The sequence below is a fragment of the Panthera onca genome, chromosome B4 (genome assembly GCF_046562875.1).
Source record: "Panthera onca isolate mPanOnc1 chromosome B4, mPanOnc1 haplotype 2, whole genome shotgun sequence".
Lineage (NCBI taxonomy): Eukaryota > Metazoa > Chordata > Mammalia > Carnivora > Felidae > Panthera > Panthera onca.
In genome coordinates this window covers 99,704,514-99,724,859 of record NC_138345.1, presented here as the reverse complement: position 1 = coordinate 99,724,859, position 20,346 = coordinate 99,704,514, and the positions used below count along the sequence as shown (strand labels likewise).

At 37.1% G+C, this 20,346-nt stretch overlaps 1 long non-coding RNA gene and 1 other non-coding gene across 4 annotated transcripts in view; one reads left to right on the top strand and one right to left on the bottom strand.

The window, feature by feature from the left end:
- Positions 1-20,346, bottom strand: part of LOC132694047 (uncharacterized) — a 166,148-nt gene that overhangs the window by 88,585 nt on the left and 57,217 nt on the right. The window lies entirely within an intron of this gene.
- Positions 5,688-5,848, top strand: LOC132660510 (U1 spliceosomal RNA). The gene has a single exon (XR_009601848.1). It is a non-coding gene; the product is annotated as a U1 spliceosomal RNA (small nuclear RNA).

The following is a 20,346-nucleotide window of genomic DNA, read 5'->3' as shown; positions in this document are numbered from 1 at the left end:
GGATGGAACGAAAATGGCTGTTTCTGTAGGTTAACTGAACAGCCTTGTTTGGAGTGACACCCTGGGGACCTTCATAAATACTTGGTTTGAGAGGATCCTTTACAGAACACTGAGATCTTGTATTAGCAGATGGGAACAAGAGCCAGTGAAACCAAGAAGACAATTGATTCTTTTCCTAAGTGTGGTTTTACTTTGCAGGGAATAACCAAGAGAACAGACTCTTGATGGTTTTTCTTTCAAAGGACAGATGGAGAGCCATGTTGCCCAAGCCTAGCTCCTGAAGTGCTTTGGCACCAGGAGTAGCAAAAGTGGAATGTGCTGTTTGTTTTTGGGGTGCTGCTGACCCACGGAAGATGTCACCGAGAACACTGCCAGGACTACTGATAATTTTAGCACTCCACTGAAGGAATTAAACTACAGTTAACTCTTCATAGCCTTCATCGTTGTCAGAGTAAGCTCCACCCCCCAAAAAACTGAGATCATATATTTTTGTGAATATCCTACACATGGCTATGACTAGCAGCTATCACAAATATGTTATAGAGTATTGTTGAAAAGTTGTTTTAACATTTAATTTCTGTAGCTCTTTATATGTTTATTTTTTTGAGAGACTTGGTTCATCACTGGTGTTCTATGAGAAAATCTTCAAAGAGCTCAGATCTGGATCAATTCTCCATGCTTGTTTTCTATTGTATTTTGTGTATACTTAACTTAAAATTTTATTTTATATTTAAATAATTGGTTTATATTCCTGTCTCTCTTGGTGAGGCTATAGGCTCTTGATGGAACTTACAGGGACAGGGATTGTATCAGACATTTGAATTGAACTCTTCATAGCCTTCATCGTTGTCAGAGTAAGCTCAGCCCCACCCCCCCCCCGCCCCCAAAAAACTGAGATCAAATATTTTTGTGAATATCCTACACCATGGCTAAGACTAGCAGCTATCACAAACACTATTTCCCTCTTCCTCAAGAGTAATAAAAATCTTAGGCGGACCTAAAACAACCCAGTAAATACTGTAGTTCTGGCCACTGGGTTGTGCGTGAAGTGAGTGAGTGAGTGTGAAGTGAAGTGAGTGTTACTCCCAGTCTGTGCCAGGATACAGAAGGAGAATATCTTCCTTCCTCCACATCCTGCATCTTGGATCACGGATTTGGTGATGAACCATCTCCACCCTTAAAGACAAAGGCCCCCCTCTAGACAAGGTAGAAAAAAACAGCTAACAGGATCCTGGGACCTGACAACACAGTCATCACAACACCTCTGGACTGCTCACCTCTAAACCATGAAATTCTGTGAGAGAGAAATAAATTTCTATCTAACTAAAATAATGGAATAATCACTTTGGTGTGTGCTATATATAAAAATAGTCATTCCAAGGAAACGGTCAGTGTTATTTTCTTATTTATCATACCTTACAAATGCTCTTGGCACAAAATAATGAGTTTAATATCTAAACAACCATAATAAGTCAGTAGCTGGCATATGGAATTGTCAGGATCTCTTTTATAAACTATCAAATTTCTAATATTTTAAGTCTTTCAATTGTGAAATGAGAGAAAAATCTCCCCTTTAGCATTCATCATTTCCACAGCCACGTGTCAACCACGTAAATATCCATTGGTCCAACTCCAAAAGGCTGAAGTCAAATGTTCTAGTTCCTGTCCTTCCATTGCCCTGAGGTCATTCAAGTGTGGCTGGCTTCCTACCCTCAATGAAACTCACAGATCACATGCTGAACTCTGATCAAATGTAATGAGAACAAGTTGTAGTTTCTTTCATAATCACCTCCTTCACTCCTCTCTCATTATTTTATGTTCCTCTCCTTATTCCTTAATCCTATTTCTCCCACACATCAATTATTTCCTACCACCCACCACCACCACTGCCTTGTTCCAGAAAGACTTGCTCACAATATCCCCAGGAAGTGTTCATATCCGCAACCAATTCTGCAACCTTTGCTCACCCAGGATACTTTCCATGTACTGTGTGGTTCCACTTATAGGTCCTCTATAGCCTGGCACAGTGCCAGCCATGTGGGCTGAGGCAGGCTGGGCCCTCAAAGACCAGGAGGATCCTACCCTGAGACAATAAGCATTTGTGAAAATGAGGGATATGTTTGATAAAAAAGCCTTTCGAGAGAGCAGAGAGTCAGACTTTAAGCATTTAAGGTAACATCATAAAAGGGCAACAGAGCTAAAAAAAAAAAATGAATGAAAACAAGTCAAATTGAAGTTGGAAGTTACATGTTTCAGACCATTTCAGGTTGCTTGCTGGAATGTAATCAAACCTATACTTTGTTGTTTTTGATTTGAACCTAAGAGAGAACTTATTTACTGATGGCACACTGCTGTTATCAGTCTGGGCAAGGGCTCCCTTTTATTTGGTTTTGTTTGATTTTCTTCTTTAATCCTTGATTCCCACTCTTGTTCCCTTCTCCATCACAAGGACCCACCCTAGTGTATAAACAATACACGTCCTTAACGATGTTTATATCATCGTAAAACATATAGTATTATTTTGTGTCTGTATTTGTAATTTGTAAATTCCAAATTATGTATAGTAACTATGTGAAAGAACTTCAACATGATTTAGGTAAGACCCACTTTCTCCTGACTTTTACAGCTTCATTGTCAATATTCGAATATGTCCAAAGGAACATACTGTGCTCCAGTAATGAAAAGTAATGTCCCTCATTTTCACATTCCCAGAGCCCTGTGCATCTGAAAAGATTCCCACTCCTTACCTTACCACATTCACCACAATCTGCCTATAGATAGACCAACAGAGCTAATACCAAATATTTGTGAGGTTTTTTTTCTGGCCCATATACCATGCTCCACTGGGCTTGGAGGTGCCTAAGAATGTTCATGTCAAGAACTGTAATGGACTGAGGGACACCTAGGTGGCTCAGTAGGTTGAACACTGATTTTGGCTCAGGTCATGATCTCATGGCTCATGAGTTCAAGCCCCACATCAGGCTCTCTGCTGTCAGTGCAGAGCCCGCTTCAGATTCTCTGCACACACCCTCAAAAATAAATAAACTAAAAAAAAAAAAAAAAAGAATTGTAAGAGACTGAGATTTTACTCCACTTGCAAGCTAAAAGCTACCTTGGCATAGTTTCACAGATGTTGGCAGAAGACACGAGACTCCTAGGTCAGGGACAAAGAACAGTTTATTATTCACAGCAATAGCAACTGCCAGAGTATCACTGTTTATTCTTTTTTTTTTTTAACGTTTTATTTATTTTTGAGAGAGAGAGAGAGAGAGAGAGAGTGAAAGCGGGGGAGGGGGGGCAGAGAGAGAGGGAGACACAGAATCCAAAGCAGGCTTCAGGCTCTGATCTGTCAGCCCAGAGCCTGGCTCGGGGCTCAAAATTGTGAACCGTGAGATCATGACCTGAGCCAAAGCCGGACGTTTAACCGACTGGGCCACCCATGTGCCCCATCACTGTTTTTTCTTATACCAGTTTGTCAAAGACCAATTCCTGTAGGGTGACACAGAGTCAGGTAATACTTGCACACATGGGGATGCATTACAGGAGAGGAACCCTGAGCTTAGGGAACACAAATCTTTTAAAATGGATAATAAGCCTGCCTGATCTTTGCCATATAGAGAGACATTATTTTTATTATAATGAACAGTAAACAAACTTGTCCTTTGTTATCTATCTTCCAAACCTGTTCACTATATAAGCATCCTTTTAAAGATAGAACAAATGCAGTCCACTCATGAGATATGCAAAATTTAAGAGAACCCTTGGAGATTGTCTCCCAAACCTCCTTATAGGCAATTTTCTTCTCTCTTTCTCAAACACCCCCCCTATGAAGCTTATAATATCAAATAACTCTTTCTTGTTGCAATTGTTTACAAACTTTATGATACTCTCTCTCATTTTCTGAAGATTTCTGAAGAAATCAGTGTATTGATGATCCTTTACTACCATAGCTTTTTGGTTCCATGACTTCTCCTTCAATAATCTTAACCTCTATTTTCTGATCATTTCTGAAGTTGAATATCACTTCATATGTTAGTTATTAGTGTTTCACTTATGTGACTGCCATTTTCATATCCTTTACCCATTTTTCTCTTGGGTTTATCATTTTCTTGTAATTAACAAAATGGCTTATTTACTGTAGATATTTATCCCTTGTTGACTTTAGTTATTTCACATATCATTTTCCAATCTGTAATCTGCATATGAACTTTCCTTATTATATCTTTTGATGAAGCAAAGCCTTTAATTTTAATGTCTTTTCCATCCATTTCTTTTTTATCTTAGAGTTTGTGCTTTCTGGAGTTAGTTTAAGTTTTCCCATACTCCAAAGTCAGAAAAATAATCTACGTTTCTCTTTTTTCTTTTATATTAGTTTTTCAGATTTACATTTTCCATTTATGACTTTAATTCAAGTAAATTTCACTCTCCCAAGGGACATAAACATATATATATATATATATGTGTATATATATATATATACACATATATATATATACACACACGCATATATATGCATATATATGTGTATATATACACATATATGCATATATATGCGTGTGTGTATATATATATATGTATGTATATATATACATACATATATATACACACATATACATATATATGTGTATATATACATATACATATATATGCACACATATACATATATATGTGTATATATACATATACATATATATGCACACACGTGTGTGTGTGTGTGTATATATATATATACATATATATAATATTTGTGGTATTAAAATGTCATTGGAAAAGATGGAAAATTGGGGGGGAGTTCAAAAAAGTTTCTTAAGTAGGCAATATGAAAAAGGGTTGAGAAACACTGCTATAGGCTAAGAATCCAGCATTACTTTTCTCCATAAAATGACACTTTCCTAATACCATCTATTAAATGTTTCATCAATCCTTTCTCCACCTGCACATATCAGGTGTATAATACCTGAGCACCCGCAGGTCCTTTTTCAAAATTGTTTCAATTATTCCTAACACACTTAGTCTTCTTATACCTGGCAGAATAAGAGTGTTGAATTCATTTTTTTACAAGTCCTACTGGGGTGAACCTGGGTGACTCAGTAGATTGCGTGTCCAACTCTTGATTTTGCCTCAGTTCATGATCCCAGAGTAATGGGATTGAGTCCCACATCAGATTCTGCACTGAGCATGGAGCCTGCTTGAGATTCTCTCTCCTTTTCTCTCTGTTCCTCTCCCCTGCTCATGCATGCTCTCTTTCTCTCTAAAAACAAATAATAAATAATAAAAAAATAAAGTCTTACTGGAATTTTCATTGGGATTGAACTGAATTTACAGATTAATTTTGGAGAACTGACATTTTACACTGATGGCATCCATTCCTTGAGCATGGTATAGCACTCCCATTTATTTAAGGCCTTTATGCCCTTAATAAATTAAATTTTCTTTTCTTAGAGATCATATGCATTATTTATTCAGTTAAATTCATAGTGTATAGTTTTAATTGTTATTAGGAATGGCATCACAGAATCTGTTATATTTTTAGTTAGCTATTGCTGATGCAGAGGAACACTACTGACTTTTGTAAATAGATCTTATATCTGACATTCTTATGAAATCTCTTATGAGATCTATAGTCTTTCTGTTAACTTACTCGGGATTATCTCAACTGGAAAAAAAAAAAAAAAAAGAGTGAGGAGATACTATGGCAGGGGAGATACCATGATCACGAAGGTAGTTTTCCCAGGATGAGGCTCATCCATTGCATTCCAGATGTCTTGACTCTTGGGATTTCCCCAAATGAGGGAAACTTGACTGCATAATTTGTGGTAGTAGGGAAATGTGTTCATGCTCTCCCCTCCCTGTGCCACCACACCAAAAAGCAAAACAAAATAAAACAATCCAAAAACAAGAGAGAGGGGAGAAGAGGAAAGAAAAAAAAGAAGAGGAAAGAAAAAGAAATACTTTCTCTGAAGCAGATAAGGAGCAAATCTAGTAACCTATATGTAGCAGGAAGAACAGAGAATTGAACCTTTGTGGAACACACTATAATCATCAGCTGGTCTGTTTAATGGCACAGGCAATTTCTGCTTTGCATTTGCAATGATCAACTTATTCAATTCTGCCTCGTAAATACTTACAATTACTTTTGGCTTCCTTATTAATATGCTCAGTCCTTTTTGCCCTCTATAATTATGAATTTCAGAAAGGTATTTTATTACAAAAGATTAGAACCACTTGTATTGCTTTATCTCAGCAAGCAGAACAGTAGTCAATATTCTATGTCTTTCTTTGAACAGTCATTATTAATAATTCTGAACATTCTCACCAGTACTCAAAATGAGGAAAAAATTTAGTCCTATGTGTTGGAGGAAGAAAAAAATCTCTTCAGTAGTTTCCTGAATGATGACTATCAAAAATGGCTATGTCAAAGTGATCCTATTTGCCTGATGATCCAAATTTATTGCTTAATAAGAGTTTTAAGAGATTAGTTGCATCAAAATATACCATTCTCTAAATTGAACACTATCTACAAAATGAAATTATGCTCCATTGCAACAAACTTGGACAAAGTTTCCATGCAAACATATGACTATAGAATCTGAAAATTTCCCCAAATAGTCACAAGAAAAAAACTAGATGACTTTAAATATTTTTAAGATGTTTTTAATGTTTATTTATTTTTGATAGACAGAGATAGAGTGTGAGCAAGGGAGGGTCAGAGAGAGAGGGAGACACAGAATCCGAAGCAAGCTCCAGGGTCTGAGCTACCAGCACAGAGCCCAACATGGGGCTCGAACCCACAGACTACAAGATCATGACCTGAGCTGAAGTCGGATGCTCAACTGACTAAGCCACCCCGGTGCCCCAAAACTAGATGCCTTTAGAAACAAGTTCCTGAAAATGATTAAATCAATTGGGACTGAAAATTTCTTCACCACCTAAAAAATCCAAGAAATCATTTGGCCAACAAGTAGTTTCTACCAGAATAAAAGTGTAGCACTTGGCAAAACTTAAACATATGTATTTTAATGAAAAAAACAAAAACAAAAACAAAAACCTTTTTTTAAAGTAAGCTCTATGCCCAACATGGGGCTTGAACTCAACCCTAAGATCAAGAGTCACATGCTCTACTGACTGAGCCAGCTAGGTGTCCCTAAGCATATGTATTTTAAACAGCATCAATTGGATTTCTACATAAAGCTTTTTGTAAGCTAAATTAAATCCAGTGCTAAGGCATACAAAAGAAACACTAAGATTAGTTCTTATTTAAGAGAACAGACTTCTATGTATCCATTAAGCGGGACAGATAGACAAATTTGTAACAATGGGATAATCTTAGCTGCCTTTAGTAGAGTAGGACTCAAAGTAAAATATAATGGCTTAGCAAGAAGGGAGAAAATCATAACAGAAACATCTTTATGAAGATGATCCCGTATAATTCTAAGACACGAGAACGTGACATTTAATGGAAACGTTTTCAAACAGAAGAGTACTGATTTAATGTAGGTCATCACTAAAGGCGGCAGAGCCACCAATGGTATTGCTAACTCACTGTACTTTGTGTATATCTCTGTGAAAACACAAGTTCACACTATGTCATAATTTTGAGCACTTGGCATTCAGAAATTATCCCTTCCTCTCCTGTTTTGTTTGTTTGTTTTAAAATTTCCTGTACTCAGCATGGTGGATAGGTGTGTAGTAGGTGTTCAATCTTGGAAATGCTTTGTGTTTTCAAGTGATTTGATTATATGACTTAAGACTTTGAACTATTTCTAGATGTATTCACTATCACTGGGTTGTCCATATGACTTACTCTGCTTGAGCCACAATACCCTGAATTAGTTCAGTCTAGACCAATTATTCTAACCTCCAACTTGGACTTTTAACTCTGCCAGATGCTATTTGACAGTGGATTCTCCAATACTGAAAATCTTGCCAAGCATACATTATGTAGTTGCATAATTACAGCTTTCTAATACTCAGTATGGTATTATTAGCTCAAGCTGTAGCTCATTTAGTGTACATAATTACAGCACACTCAGCAGTGAACACTGACCTACAAAAAGGGGGGGTGGTTTCTGGTGCTGTTTTTTTATCTACTTCAATTAACAATGTTTGTAGTTATTACTAAAACTCCAAATTTTGACAAAGTTTGATATTCACATTACACTTTCATGTGCCTCTGGAATACCTAACATCACACTGATATTTTAGAACTATGATTTCTGCTAATGGTTATTGAATATTATTTGAATAACACTTCAGGGTTTTGTTTTGTTTTTCTTTTCCTTCCTCTGGTGGGTGGCTGGTGGCAAAACAACAAGGGATAAAATGGTTTAAAAGAGTATGAGTCTTAAAGAAATGTTCTGCTGGAGAGTTATCATTTGTTAAATTTTTAGAATGCCTAGGGCATATTCACACTTCAGGAAATGACACTTTCTTGTCACCATTCCATTTACATATTTCACAGCATCCAGTACCCATCTTTAAGAGGCACAGGAGTTAGCCCTTAAGCAAATGGTAGTCCTAGGTGTGTTCTCACAGGATTTGGGATTGTTCTGGACATGAGGTATTAAGTCTTAGAGGAACTTGGGAGGGGCTCCAGTTGCCTGGGCATTTCCTCTCTGACTAGCTTCACATCTTATTGCTCCCCTGTCACTGTTACACATGTCCTCTGAGCCACTTTTCCTTGGCCTACATGCTCCTTGGGGCTTACCTGCATTACAAGAAAGATTAAAAACTTAACCCCAACATATGGCACTTAACTGCAAATCACAATATCAATAGTTAAAGAACTTTATTTTTAAAAAGAGATGTCCTGAAGACTATTCTTTTACCTTTCCTTAACTGAATTGTCACGAATAACAAGAGCTAATGCTTTCGCACATTATTTCACACTGTAAATCTCTGTGAACCTTAAGAAGAAATCACTTTAAGTGTGAAATATATTTTCCATTTTATTCAAGTACTCAAATTCAAAAAAAATGATTTTTAAGGAAGAAGCTTCAGTTTTCAAACTAGTCCTAATTTACATTTTAATTGGAATATTAAATATTCTGAAGGTGAAAGCCATGGCTGCTTCAATTTTAACGACCTCTTTCCATTTCCAAATACACATAAAAGTAATTTTAATTTATGTGGTTGAAAGTTCACATACTAATATAGACAGGAAAATTGATTTTAATTCCATAAAAGTCTTTTTGGTATTATGTAAAAAGATGCTTAACACCATAATCAGTTAAATAAAGGGGTTTTATTTTATGTGGTAATTTTTCAGACTGTGGTTTGACCAATAACACACACACACACACACACACACACACAAACACACACACAGAGTTTTCTTTATACTAAACCATGTTATAATACGGTTCCACTTAAAACATCTTGACATTTCCCTTACACTGGTCTTGTGACCATTATAGAACTGAATGACTATTATGAAACTCAGTGATAGGCTACATAAAAAAAAAAAAAAAAATGGGCCTCTCTTGATAAGTGTCAATAAAGTACAGATATGTTAGCCCAAGCCCCGCTTCGGGTGAGCCTGAGCCCCGCTTGGGGTCTGCACTCTCTTTCTCTCTACCCTTCGCTCACTCATGCTCTCTCTGAAAGAAAGGAAGAAAGAAAGAAAGAAAGAAAGAAAGAAAGAAAGAAAGAAAGAAGGAAGACAAGACCAGAGATAAAAAAAAAAAAGACTTTTGTTCATTGCTTTCATTCATAATTGAAGGAAATATGAATTTAATTAGAGATAAATTAAAATAAAGATGTCTTTTTTTTTCCCTATCTAGGTGTACAGACCCTGAAATGTATGCATAGTTATCCCTGGTTCATGCCTTCCTTTCACCCATCCTGTGTAAGGACTATAAGGACCCTGTACTAGACTTATTCTGTGCCATTCAAAAGAGCAGAACCAGGCTCAGTGGGTTCATGTTATAAGAAAGACAGATTTTTGCCTGAAACTAATATAACACTGTATGTTAACCACACTGGAACTTTTTTTTAAAAAAAGCCCACATCTACCAGTAAAAACATTTGGGTAACAGTATGTTTCATTTCTGATGAATACTTTAGAAATAAATACTAAGATTATATAACAGGCAAAAAAAATTAAGTCAAATTTCAGTTAACATAATGGAGAATCTCCCAAAAATTAAAAAATCCTCAAAAACAGTAGACCACATAAAGTAATGAATTTTTCATTGCTAAAAACTTCAAATAAGGTTGAATGTGATTAAATAAGGATTTCTGTATTAGAAATGAAATAAAATGTAACAAGAACAATGTTTTCTAGACATGTGGAATGCAGCAGGCCTGGTAACATTTGCCAGGCACCGCACTTCACCTTCAACAACTCATGCAATTCTAACAGAATACTGGGACATAGGCATTATCCCCTGAATATTAGCTCAGGGATTTTTAAATATCTTGGCCAGGCCAAACATCTAAGAGGTTGAATTCAAATCAAGGTCTTTCAGGCCCCGAAGGTTAGTAGTTTCCAACTGAAAAATGGAGTTAATAATACCTACTTATAGGATTGTTATGAGGACTTAAAAAAATAATAAATACCAAGTGCGTATACCAGACTATCATGGATAATAATATTCTAGGTACTTTACATGTATAAACTCATTTCATCTTCAGAGCAACTCTATGAGGTAGATGATATTATCATCCCCATTTTACAGATGAGAAAACAGAAACGCTAGGATGTTGAACAGCTTGCCAAAAGTTACACAACCAGTAATTGGACTTGAACCCAGGCAGTCTGACTCCAGGTTCCAAGTTGGTAACTACTATGCTATGCTGCAGTCAGATACGCTGCTAGCAATTTGTTTTATACATTTGCAAGATTTCTCTTCTCAACAAGACAATTATTGTTGAGGGTAAAACACTGTCTTAATAAAACTAGGGTTGTTTGAGGCATAAAAATTCAAACGAGGCCTACAGTTTTTTTCGTCACTGTACAGTTCATAAATGTAAGATCTCTGTCATCCTAACTTTAATTTACTTTACATGCTAATATCTAAGTAGGAAAGAGCTCCTCACTTCTTGATTCTTATTCCTCCACTCCTACTTCTGTCAAGGCTGTTGGAAACAAAAACAAATGACTCCGAGACAAAGCAAAAAATCTGGGCAGGTCTCCTATCTGACTTTGAGGGAGATCAGCAACAAATCTATCAGCTTTACCTAAATCCCTCTGCAACACAAACAATAATCATTTAAAAGAACCTTACGATTTCATTTGTAGATTTCGCCCCTTTTTGCCCACCCACCATATCTTCCTTGTAAGTACAAGACTTTTCAGGATCCATCCCTGTCAGTTTGTTTCAGAACCAACTTGTTTTGCCTCTGTCACCTGTTTCTTTTAGTCATTAATATTATTATTTATAATCTCTGAAGACTTTTTGTTCTTGGTTGGTCACTGACAATGTACTCCGGGAAGAAACAAGAACCACCCACTCTCAGGGAAGCTTTGTAAAGTGCCACTTTGATTGTTGCTAAGCCGGGTTTCTCTGTCCTACGCTGGACTCCAGAATGATGATTCACAAGCTGAGATTTAAGACTTGCTATTTCAAAGAGACAAACAAAATATTTATTTCTGTCTTTCTCTAGAGAAGTTATTTGAGTCACTCACATGTCTCTCTTGGTATTTAAAAGGCTATAGTTTTAAGTAATTATATGACAATCTTGATAAATGGATATAAACTGCTAGCAAAGCAGGGTGTTACTATTGTACTTGCAAAGAAAGCAGTGTTTTAACATTCACATGCGTTCTCTCATTTGATCCTCATAAAAACTCTATGAGGTTTTGGGGCGCCTGGATGGCTCAGTTAAGCGTCCGACTTCGGCTCAGGTCATGATCTCGCGGTCCGTAAGTTCGAGCCCCGCGTCGGGCTCTGTGCTGACCGCTCAGAGCCCGGAGCCTGTTTCGGATTCTGTGTCTCCCTCTCTCTGACCCTCCCCCATTCATTCTCTGTCTCTCTCTGTCTCAAAAATAAATAAACATTAAAAAAAATTTTAAAAAAAACTCTATGAGGTTTTAATATCTTTGTATGAGTGACTGAAACAAAGTGGTTGAGCAAACCACCAGAGGGCCTGTCCCTGGTATGTGGTAGAACTGGAATTCAATCCATGTCTGTCAGATTCCAGAGCTCAAGTTCTTAAACCTCTATATTCAGCTCTCAGGGACATTTTTCAACAACCCAGACAGGCCACTGGCAAATACTGCTGAAATACTTGGTTTACATCTTCTACACTAGAGTCTTCTATCCACTTATAAAAATGTACCCCAAGCTACGTTCCCTGATATTCTCTGTGTCTTTAAATCCTTTCAGACAGTTCTGTTTTATCTCCTGATCACCATCCTCTGTGCTGCTTAGTCCCAAGAAAAGTTACTTTTAGCAAGAAGTCTCTTCTGCGGGTCAATTTCACAAATGCGGTCACAGCCATTACCCTTCAGTGGGATCAAGCTGAGTCCGGCTGAATCATCCCTGGGGTAACGAGCTGAATAGAGGCTGTGTGTCAGTGACAGCTAACTCATACCCTACAACACCCACCTTTAGGATCTTCTAAGAAGCGGGAAACCACTAGGCCAAGTCACTGGGGGGAAAATTTGGACCCCAGTTATCAAATTCAGATTGCTCACTGTTTTGGAGAACTAGCAACGCATACACCTGTGAACAATATTTTCCTAGAAAAATCCTTTTAGTGTCTCCAGCTGTTCCTTAACCTTCTGATCAGGTCTTCATAATTCAAAAATAACTGCCAGAGTTATGCAGGTGATTTTTGTTAGCTCAAGTCAAGCACTTGTTCCCTCATACTTAAGGTGCCTATGGCTGCTTTGCTAAAGGATTGTTTCATCAATAAATACTGGACTTGACCTTATACCTCTGTTGGCAGCACGGAAGTACAGAAATGTTGTAAGATATCTGGTAGTAATGATTATAGTAAGAAGCATTTCATGGGAATTTATTCTCTTCTTTAAAAGAAATTGTAGACTATAAATACTAGAATCTGCCAGAAGAAGAAGAGAAAATCTTAGGTTGGCGGAATTGGAGAATTTTTGTGTTGTTATGTATCATTTTGACTTCAGTTTGCAAAGCTTTAGAAGTCTTTAAATAAATACAATTAAGAAGAAAGCCTTTTTTTGTGAGCCAGAGAAGCATTTTAGTATTTGTTCTGATTTATTTTTAATTTCTTGCTTACTAAAAAAACTATGAAAGATATTTTCTATTTTTTTTAAGTTTATTTATTTTGAGAGAGAGCATGAGCAGGGTAGTGGCAGAGAGAGGGAGAGAGAGAATTTCTCTGCACTGCCAGTGCAGGGCCCAACATGGGACTCTAATTCATAAATTGTGAGATCATGACCTAAGCCAAAACCAAGAATCAGACACTTAACTGACTGAGACACCCAGGCGCCCATGAAAGATATTTTCTAAAATAAGACGTAGTAATGGCTGATAAACACCCAAAAAATTGTTGTATCTAATTAGTGCAATTTTTTTTTAAATTTGTGAATTAAAAACAAGAGAGAGAGAGAGAGGAAGACAGAGAGAGGTCATCAATGGTTGCAGTGGTATGGTTCCTATAGCATAGGTGAGTTTAAACTGAAACAATCCTTCTGACAAATTAAGTCTGCATAGGTCCAACAGCAATCAGTCCAAGCTGAAATAGGAGGCAGGAGCAATGTCACCAAAGAAAATTGGGACTGATTATCAGTGTGTTTGACCAGGTCAGAGGAGTTTTACAAACAAAAGTTGTGGCAGAAAGACAATGTAATCTAGTATGTATGTAGATCAGATCAGATTTATATGTATGGCCATAATAATGTAATTATCTAATCTAATGTTAATTAAGTCATTACTAATAAATACTAATTTAACCTAATACAGGTTATAAAACTATATTTGAAGCATGGGAATTGGAAAAGCATGTGTGTGGTGGGGAGGAGAAAGTGATGAGGTAGGCTTCAACCTTCATCTTTCATAATAGGAGGTTGCTCAGAATGAATTGAGAGATGGACGTAAGAGTCAAACATACTAAGATAAAAATCTCAACTTTCCTATTGAGAGACAAGATTTGGGTTCTGGAAGATTTGGGGGGGAAGTGATCCTAGGAAGTAGAGTGAGGATGTGGGAAAGAGACAGGGAAGGGAGAAAAGCCAGTAAAACATGGGTCAGGGAACTCAATCCCCCAGGGAAACTTCTGAGAAACTGTGTGGAACCCACCTTAGAATTGTCCTACCAGGGAATGGGGAAGCTGGTCCCACTAGCTGAAGATGGTGTTGACTGCTCTGCGTTTCCGCTTCCAGTAGCAATAAGCGCACCTGTGGGGCCAGAGAAAGCCCTTCTGTGGAAAAGCAAAGATGCAGAGGGTCAGCCAGATGGAAGCCATCGCCACAGCCACAGGCAGGTAAGCTTAGAGATGGGTGTTGCATAGGGGTGGGGTGCTAACAGCTTCTGTCAGACATCCGCTGGACTGAACCATGAAGGGTGAGCTTCCTAATATTTCAACTGTGAGTTGGGCCTACTTAGCCACTCTATCACTGGCCTCACACACAGAGGGCAGACTCTGCCTCAGTATGTTCACGGAATGGAAGCAGAAGGCACCCTGCCTCAGGCAGGTGCACACAAGAGAAAGAAGAGTGGGCTGAGGCAGGCCTCCTTACTAGCCAGGTAAGTCACTCCTCCTCTATAGAGGAGGGAATGCCAGAGGAGAGAGAGAGGAAGGGCCCCAACAGAAATCAGCATATAAAAGCTAATACTGCAATTAAAAACAACAATGACAGAAAGGAGTGGAATTCACATATTATTTCAGATTATCAAGGTATACACCCCCATACAGCTAAAAAATTGCAGAAGTTATCTTTTGGAGAGTGGGAATTGGACTAGGAGGAATAGAAAAAGGACTGCTCTTTTTCACTACAATTTTAATCATGACATCTTATTATTTTAATCTGCATCCATGCATTATTTTGATAAAACATTAAATTTGAAAAAACTATATGGAAGACCCACCACACTGAGGAGGAAAAAGTTTTTTTTTAACAGATATGACAAAATAATCCCAGTTATAAAAAATTCTACATGAACAGTTGTTACTTTTATAATCAGGAATATATACATACATACTAAAAATACTTTAAAATATATAAATAAAGCATAGATGAGTTGGACTCACTGATACGGTCCTTCTACATTTTATATTTACAAGTATTATACTTATTAAGTATTTGATTTTATTTCAGTAATTAATTCTAAGAAGCAACAGTGAAAATAAATTTAAGAACATGAGTGGTTACACTATGCTAGTTCAAACACCCCTGTTTGATTGAAATGTCTGGGGCCATCGGGATGTAAACAAAACCAGTGAGGTACCAATGTGAAATGCAAGAAACTCCGGATTTGGAAGAAAAAAAAGAAAAAAAAAGCCTAAACTGGAGTTCTAAATCTGCCACTCACTAACTCTGATGTTGGTTATGTTCTTGAACGTCACTGAGCCTCAGTTTCCCTCTGTAAAGGGGGTGTAACAATGCTTACCTCACAGGATTATTTTTGAGATGAAGTGAAATAATGTATGAAAGCACTGTAAACAGTTATATAAATACAGGTATATATTTGAAAAGTGTTTTAAATATTAGATAGTAAAACAAAAAAATACTTATAGATAACCTATTAGTAGAAGAATTATAAAGGCACATTTTAAAATTAAAATTTCAAAAAACAATAAAATTAAAATTTTATTAGAAAATATATTTCAATTTAAAATGTATATGAAGATAGAGGCACCTGAGTAGCTCAGTAGGTTAAGCATCTGACTTTTGGCTCAGGTCATGGTCTCGTGGTTCATGAGTTTGAGCCCCGTGTCAGGCTCTGCACTGGTAGTGTAGAGCCTTTTTGGGATTCTCTCTTTCCCTCTCCCTCTCTGTCTGACCCTTCCCTGATCTCTCTCACATGCACTCTTTCTCTTTCAAAAGAAAGAATTAAAATTAAAAGAATTAAGATGTTGATGAAGATAAAAATTTCCATCACTAGGTGCTAGCCAGTACCTTGGCACATTTATAGCAATCCTGTTTTCCACATTACAATTTTTTTATCTCATTATAAAAGAAATATGTGTCTATTAATATATCCTCAAATGTGTCTTCACCCAAAATGACTTTCAATGGTTACAAAACATTTCATCAAGCAGCTGTGTAGTAATTTGACATCTTCCTATTGTTAAGATAGTTAGGTTGTTTCCAATTTTTCAGTATAATTGACTTGGGTTCAGTATGTTCCTAGACAAATTGTTACACTCTGACTCAGAATTGCCTATTTACTCATCTGTTTCCCTACACTGGACAATAAGCTTTGGGAGGAACTACTTCTTTTATGCCTTTGTTACTTACTGCCTAGTATTTTGTCTGGCATATAATATCTACATATATAAATATGTGCTCTGTGAATGAACAAAGGAATGAGTTAACGAATGATGGTACTTCTCTACAATTTAAGTGGTATTGTAGGGATGCCCAAGAAAATGAGATAATCTTTATGAAAGTGCTTTGTGTGTTTTAAACTTCATTATCTTTTAATCAGCATTATTTTTGCTGTTTTTGTTGTTACCATGAACCAGAACAATAAGAAGGAGACATTTGAGGGGCAGATGTGGGTGTCAGTGGGGATATGATATGGGAGAGAGGGGTGAAACACACCTCTTCCTCTCCTAGACACTGGCAAGCAGGCTCCATTTAGAGCCCTTTGTCTGCCTTGGCAAGGACACAGCTTTCATCTTAATAGAATCCTCTGCTGGCAGTGCAGTAAGTAGCTGTTTCAAAACAGGAAGGAAAAACAGTAAAACGAATGGCTGTGGGAAATTGTGAGAGGAAAACATTTTTCTCATTTTCTACTTAAAATTTGAGTTAGGAATACACAAAGGGGAATACATGGAAAGAAATGCAGACTGCCTCTGCATACCTAAGTTCTATGCTTGAGGCCAACACAAATGTGTATTTGCTAAAATCTGGATGTAATGTGCTGAAAAAACTGTAGAGGTTAGAAAGTCTTAGAAGCAGTGTGTATTACAGGAGGAGTGCTATATTAAGGTAATTTCTGGTTTCAAGGGTGCACCAAGGAACCTCCTGGGTGATGGAAATAGTTCATATTGTGTTGGAGTGGTGGCTACATGGGTGTATACAATTGCCACAACTCTCTGAACTAAACACGTAGGATCTCTGTGTATTTTATTGAATGTAAATTGTAGAGGCTGCTTTTAGGCAACTAACTTAAGCAATGGAAACCTGAATAAGTTTAAAAGATCCCATAGTGGCCACTGGGGCTGAATACAAATAGGCCCATCAGGTGGCCCACTTCAAAATATCCATAAGCCCTAGCTGACCAACTTATACCCAGGCACAGGTACCTAAAAAGGAAAATTCCTTAAGTTCCCATACCTTCTTACTCCCCTCCCCCCGCTTAACTACAGCCTCCCACCACTGCCTCCTGGCTGACAGTCTCTCCTTTGCTGTCTAGCCTGCTGCTCCCTTGCAGTGTATTCAATAAACTTCTATTTCCTTTGTTCTGCCTTGGGTGAATTTTTTCACCACCAGTGCCTCTGGCCTCTACCCTATCAGATCATGCCAAATAAATTATAACTCAATTTGAAAAATTATTAAGTAATAGAGAGACTCCTGGGTGGCTCAGTTGGTTAAGCGCTGGACTCTTGATTTTGGCTCAGTTCATAATCTCACGTCCATGAGTTTGAGCCCAGAGTCAGTCTCTGCACTGTGGAGCCTGCTTGGGATTCTGTCTCTCTCCCTCTCTTTCTGCCCCTCCCCAACTCGTACGCACTCTCTCTCTCAAAATAAATAAACTTTTAAAAAATTATTAAGTAATAGAGATTTTCTTTGTGGTTGCAAAAATAACATACATTCATTCTAGAAAGTTTAGAAAATACTGATAAACACAAAGAAGGAAATAAAAATTATGTGGACTTTTATTGCCCAGAGATAATCACCCTTAACAGTTTGTGTCACTGTTATCTGAGTTTCCATCATCCCGCCATCCCATTTAGGAGGCTACCTAATAAAGCAATATTTATCATAATATGGACATAATGACCCAACCACTTATAAAATTTGTTCCCACCCAACATCCTCTAGCTTAACATGAGGTTTCATCCCCACCCATCCTGTCAAAGTGCTGGTCAGGCAGCCATTGCCTGAATGTTGGATATAAACATCCACAAATGTAATGGAAATTGACCCTAAAGTGAATTATAATTTTCTAAAAAATCAAGGTATACTTCATAAAGTCAGTGAACATAATGTTGGAAAACTGCTGGGTCATGTAAAAGCCATGGAAAAATAAGGAGTCGACCCGATGTAACTGTACTAAAAGAAAATAAACAGGTCTGATGATAAGCACTTCAAAAGAGAATGATTCGACTATTAAACATTACAAGAGGCTCTTTGGAAAATAATGAAGCCCTCAAATTATTTTTGTTACAAAAGTTATGATAGTACTATAAATGTCAGCCATAAAGTGGTGAAGAATATTATACCATACTACGATAAAATTATATTGAAAAGAAAAAAGCTAAAATCTCAACATTTTAAGTTTTTTCCCAAACATTAAAAAAAATTTTTTCTATAACATAGTAGCTCAAATATTAACGTGCATAGGAATCACCTGGAGATCTTGTTAAAATACAGATGATGATTCAATCAGGTCAGGAGAGGGGCCATAGAGTCTGCATCTGTAACAAACTCCCAGGAATGCTGATTCTGGTAGTCTCTGGCCCTTACTTGAAAAATAAGACTGTAAAATTGTGGTTTCAGCAGATTCACTTTACATGGCCTTTATTCAATACTAATTATCTCTGAATATTAAGAAACTCCTCTCTATCCTCCCAGCTATTTCTAATTTAACTGTTCTAGACACATACAATATACATTTCTTAAAATCAAGTGAGGGCTCGTTCAAACAGATTTTTGGACCCTGATACCCACAGTTTTTCTCTTGGTAAATCTGGGGTGGGGTCCAAAAATTTGCCCTTCTTACTAGTTCCCAGGTGATGCTACTCTTGTTGGTCCAGGTATATGTGCCATGAATCACTAGTTTAGACTGATAGCAAATAACTTCAGGGTGTTGTTTACAATACTCAAATTAGACATTCTGCTTGTAACATCTGAAAAACAAAGAACAAGATAGAAATTGTACAGATCACAGGAACAAGCCCCAAACATTAAACTATCTAAATGTTCCTGCTATTTACTGAACTCAATGATCCAGCTCACTGCCCAAGGTTCAGTATTATTTTGTATATGATGTATGTCAGTGTTCTCTGTTTTGACTGCGAAATTATTTTTATTAATGATTCTCTATAATTTGTATTTTTAATTATATTTCCAAAGAGAGTAATGAAACTACATATATTAGATATGCTTAGATTATCAATTGTTTTATGTCTTTGCTGTTCACAAAGGATTGCCCCTCACTTTACAGGTAGCAGCTCTATCATCTTGTGCTTGCATTATTAGAATGTGCAAATTCATACATATTTATTGGTATAAACTACTCACTACACACATTTTCTTTGTATGGATCCTTTCAGACAATCCTCTCGTTTTGAGAAGATAAATGCAGATAATACAATCTTCAAATCCACTTCCTATATTTGTAATACAGTGCAATACAATGCAATAGGCAAAAAATCAACAATCAACTTAAGACTTCACTATAATAACCCTCGTCCTCTGAGGACCCACCACTCAGGATACTGCAAACCTTTAATTACTACTCTTAGTATTGTTATTCAGTAGGCAGTGTAATCATGTAACTTCATTTTCATCCAGCACACAGGTTTGCTATCAGTCCAGAGTGCTGTCATGGGAAGCTATGTCAGATACCCCAGGAAGAAGCAGAGTTTGTAGTGGCTAAGCGCTCTAACTCTAGAGCCAGATAGTATATAGTTCACATCCTGGCTCTATCATCTACTATGAGTTCTGCAGTCTTAAGCAACTAAACGGATCACTCTGCTCTCAGTTTTCTCATCTGTAAAATGGGAATAATAACAGAGCATATTTCACAATATCATTGTGACACTCAAATAAGTTAATATGGTAAAGAATTTAGAACAGTTCCTGGCACAAATTTAAAAGGCAATAAATATAGCTATTTTATTATGTCCCTAACACTGAACTGGAAGTCAGAAGACCGGGGTTCAAGTCTTGGCTCTGTCACTAGTTTTGTAACTTTAGATAAGCTATTTCACCTTTCTGAGCTTTGTCTGCAAAACAGGGCTCACGATCCCTGCCTTGCCAAGCTGACAGAGTTGTGATCTCAAATAAAATAGTACATGTAAATGTGC